We start from the raw sequence: 5,288 nt of genomic DNA, 5'->3' as shown, positions 1-5,288 counted from the left end.
GTCCCTGAAGCCACACTGTGTTCCAGTGCAGCATGCAGTTTGAATGCATTGTTAACCTGCATTCCTCTTACATCAGAATGAACCTGCTTCTTGTATAGGGGTAAGGTGAGAGTTTCTTTAGATCAGTAGGAACTTGTTATTCTTCGCTCTCCGGCGTGTCAGTTCACTGCTGGTCAGTGTCTGTCCAACATGAGCGGTTTGATTGGCCGACCTTCTGAACCCAAAAGGTTTAAACGAACACGTTGCAAGTTTGTGTCTTAATTATGGCGGCTCTATCCACAAAGCGACTTTTCAAAAGTTCTAAATAACAAAACAAACCATTGTGTTTTTTGCTTTGTAGTTATTGCACATCTCTACTACAGTCTGACAGCTTAAAGGAATCCAGAGGCTAGTGTGGTCACTGTTTACTTTGCTTTATTTGATCTGCTCACGTGGAATCATTGGAATACTGTGGTAAGCCACGTCCAACTCCTTTGTGGAACAAGTTGTGGCCCAGTGGATGACTAAGCCATTTGGTTGTTACATTATAAGCTGTTTCAGAGGTCCAAATGCAGCACAATGCAATCTGCAGGGGAAGGGATAGTAACTGCACTTTTAATAGATGTCCCACATCCGTTTACTTCTTTGTGTTTTACCAGCTTTTTTATTTTTATAAAAGCGTGAGAGGGAAATTGGTTGCACTTAAAATGACAAAATTGTTGTTAAAAACAAACTTGGTTAAATGAGTTTTATACTGCATGTTACATATTATATCAAGCCTGTCAAATAATAAGAATGCCTTAAGAACAGATTAAGTAAGTTGATATACTGAGGGGCATATGTGGCTTAGAATTACACTGAGAAATGCACGAAACATTTATGCTTAAAGCATTTATTCATTAGCACACAACTGTATTGTTTTTGTACTACAGTGGTAGCATTTTGTAAACTAGACAGGCTGATCCTATATACAGGGAATAGATGCCCACTTGGGTCCCAGAGGAACTGTACTACTTTGTTTCTATTAATTGAGTGCTTTACCAGTACTGGTGTGTTTCCATTTAAATTAGTCGTGCAGCTTTGTATCCACTCAGCAAAGGACCCAATAAGATTCAGGTAGAGCTCTGAAAGCAAAAATTGTACTTCAGATGTTGGAAGAAAAAACAAGGAGCAACACAGTTTGGAGGAAAATAAAAACATATTTAGTGAAAAGCAAAAGTATCAACATGATCCTCTCTGCACGTTTGCTTGGTTAATTGCATGAACATATGTTTGTCTCAATAGTTTCCCCCCCTGCTAAATAGTTAAAGTATTTGGATCCATAGTCTGTTTTGTTCTAATAGTATCTTCAGGTGAACTGTAGAGGTGTTGTGCAGGTATAGTTTGTTATGTGGTTCTATTGGATACCTGTTTTCTAGCCATTAGATTGTAAGACAGATATGAGAAAGTTTAAAAGGCCAGAAAAGGAAATTTATTTTATTTTGTATGTGTATTTAACCGCCAGCTCTTGCTTGGAGAAACCCTGTTGTTGTCACGTGTCTATGACATTAAACATATGACATGACATAAAAAAATGCCAAGATTCTTAAAAATATTATTCTGTGGGAGGTAGTTTAATATTCATGGCTATGTTGAGACAGTGGAAACACAAACTTCCATACTGAAGTATTGGTATCAGTAAATCACGCTTTTAAAGTGTGCCAGAGGAAACAAAGCATTATAGTTCACTCTAAAGGGAACAAGGCGATGGTGACAGGGCAGCTAAGGGTGTAAAATCACTGCAGTTAATATTGTATGAGTGAGTGCGGATGGAGAATGAGGCAGTTTTAAACTAATCCATATATATATATATATATATATATATATATATATATATATATATATATATATATATTAGTTTCAAATAAGATGTATTTGTACTCTTGGCAGTATCTGACACAGCTATAAGGTGTCACTGTGACAAAATAAACCATCCTTTGTTTAAAAATAAATAAATAAATACTGCAAAAGTTATGCAATGATGTCTATGTAATATTGAATCCTCAAGTATAATCCAGGTTGTATAAACATATATAGTGAGTTTTAATATGGCCGTACTGATAATGTATTAATTCTTTGAAGCCTTAGATTTGTCTACCCAAGTGCTCCCTTTTCAGAACTCTTAGAATAACCCTACACCTACCTGAATTTTGGAAAGCATTAATAACTATATTTTGTCATGTTTATTATTATTTGTACCTGTTTTGAATAAAATAATTAGATTTGTACTGTATATTGGTATCTTTTGGTGAACTACTTGGCTTTTTTTTTTTCTGTTTTAATTCTCTGTACTTAACGACACAAAGATATTGTATTTTTATTGTTACAGCTAACTTCTTATGGAACATTGCATTTATCATGTTGGTTAAGTAAACACAATATAATATATGAAATATGACATGGGTGGCTGTGTGTTTTTTTTCGACAGGAGATTAATATTTAATGCATATTTCTGAAAAAAGTGTAACATACAAAAAATAACCCCAAGCTGCACTTACCATTGGTACAGTTCTTTTTTTCTAACAAATTGATTTTGGTTCAGGCAATACCCTCTGCAACCTGGTTTGTGAAATCTGCATTTACCATCCCTGTACCACTGTTATAATAACATACCAAAGCTTTGTTGAATGTGGCTCGAGTTGCACAGCTCTAAATGAACACCCCCTTCACAAAGCCATGGTACTTTCTTTTGCCTTTGGTGTTACACAATAGGGCAGGTATGAAGCAGAGTATTGATTATGGGACGAAAGCTAATAAGGTAGGAGATGTATTTTTGCAATGCTAGTAAAAGCCTTTAAATGTCACTAGATATTAGCATGATTTTATGTCGAACTGCTGTGGCATCAATATCTTCAGGAGTGCTTGAGGACTTACGGTGACAACCACTGCTACAAAACACCACTAGAAAAGAGATTTCGAAACCTTGCAAATAAAGCAGGTATGTTATTCAAACCACACACACTGGGACAATGGATAGTGCTCCTACCCAACTAAAAACTGCATTGCAGGAAGAACCTTATCTTCCATACAAAATTCCAGATCCTAGCCAGGAAATGGCCGTTGTCGTGTCACAATTCATAAAAGTAGCACTTCCTCCGTGCCATGACAACCCATTTTAGGAATGCTTGACTCTTGACTGTTCCGTCATTAAAAAGCTAAGTAAATGAAGCGATATAAGAGTGTGTAAGCTATGCATCTTCTGGCCTGCTTGTGCTTTATGAATACAGCCCTACGTGTCAAGCATTTAAACATTGGGAGCAAAAAAGCAGAAATGTCTTTCAGCACTGGTTCAGTAGCAATAGTTAGAAGGAATAATCTGCCTTGTTTACTAAGCTTTTGATCCTTTTTTTATTATTATTATTATTTGAGGATAAATGTGGTGCATTGGAGCATAATCTTAGTAAATCCAGCCAACTAATTTAAAAATAATAAAAATATATTTTTTAAATAAAGGCACATATAAAGTATATTATTATTATATATCATGTTTGTTGCTGTTTTTACCCCTCCACTCCTATATGTTACCACTTCACGAGTAGGAAAAGGCTGATTTGCCAAAGTGAAGAATAAACCTTGATGGTGGTTTGCTCGGTAGTACTGTTTTGCAGTAAAGGTGAAGAAAAAACCTTGGTCTGTCACTGTTAGCATTTCAATAAAACCACAGGGACCCTTGCAATAGCATGCAGATTTTTCAAAACAAATGAATAATGAGATGAATCCTCTTGAACTAATAATGGCTTTTATTCATGTAAACAGATGAATGTAAACAGATTTCTGAATTTCTGTAAACAGATTTCTTGAATTTGTATTATGCGTTGTTTTAGGTGTGGTCCATGGTCTGCTCTTTCTTTAAAAGTAGTACCTTTTCCTGAATAGATCAGTTATTCATATTCCGCCCTTCTTCAGATCAGTTAGCCACACACATCCTTGTGGATACATCAATAATAGCAATGAAATACAAATCTTTAATAAAAATCTAGCATTTTTTGTAATAGCTATATAAAGAAAAAAAGTCTTTAGATATTTATTTCTTGAACTTAACTGACTTGTGTACTTGATGCTGTTTACAAATTTACAAATAATGTATTTTTATGTCATTTTATATTAAAGCAGGAATAAAAAAAAAAATAATCAAGTAAAAAGTGCAATTAGACTGGGGTACTTCCCAGTCCTGCCATTCCAACAGAAATTGTCCAGTATCGGTGGTAATTTAATTAAGAGGCCATTCAATGTATTTATGTTTTAATTTCACTTGTTCCTGACGTAAGTCTGCTTTTAACTTTTCATTTTCGCCTATATCTAAACCTGTTTTCATAAAACATTAGCCAATTACCATTCTGAACTGTAATGGTAAGACACTTTTCTTTCCAGCAGGCAGCAGAAAATTAGGGTGTTTTGTCGTATGAAGGTTTGGTCAGTTGGCAGTTGTGTCATTTTTTTAAAATCGTATCTTTAAATGAATTATCCACATGGGCCCTGGATCGTTCATAAATATCCAGATTATTGTTTTGTATTTATTGTATGTGACAGTCTTTGGCATTCCAGGCATCTCCCTGAATAGGTTGCAGTTAATGTAAAATGTGGCGCCTAGAACATACCAGCTCCAAAGCCACATGTGAGATGTTTCCAATTATAAAGTCTCATAATAGCGCTGCATTTATGAAGCTGTCTGAAATTGTGATGCTGTCTGTTTGAGTTCTGGCCTATGCTTTCAAGACCAACCAACGAAGGTCACTTGGTAATTTAAAAAAAATTAAAACTGCTGAGCCAGTTGATATTTTGAATTAGAGTTCTGGTAACATTACCTCTTTGTCTATATTTTTATTTGAAATACTAATTATTTATACACAGACTATAAGAACATGAAAGAAAAGGTAGCAGATCTTCCTTTGGAGGTAAATGTATTTTAAATACCTGTTGTTGTTGTCTTATGCATTTCAGAAAGTTGGACGTTGAGGAGTAATTATTTATTTAAGGTTCTGTAAATGACACTATAAAAGTGTAATATGGTGGAGAAAGTTAGGTTAGGTTCCTTATTACTGTCAGAAGCACACCTAAAGTATTCTGTATCTGTCTATGTATACTTACAGATATCATATTATATTGTGCTTAATTCTGAGTTATTTTTACAATCGGTGTACAGTCAGTCATTCAGTACCCATGTGACCATTGCATGCCCATAAATAAGGTGTTGGTGTGCATGTGTTAGGGGCACCATTATCCCCATCCAATTTAAGTTATATAAATGTACAAATATATTACACACGTAC

This window comes from Acipenser ruthenus, chromosome 19 (genome assembly GCF_902713425.1).
Source record: "Acipenser ruthenus chromosome 19, fAciRut3.2 maternal haplotype, whole genome shotgun sequence".
Classification (NCBI taxonomy): Eukaryota; Metazoa; Chordata; class Actinopteri; order Acipenseriformes; family Acipenseridae; genus Acipenser; species Acipenser ruthenus.
The sequence above is the reverse complement of the archived record's forward strand: the minus strand, read 5'-3'. Positions refer to the sequence as shown.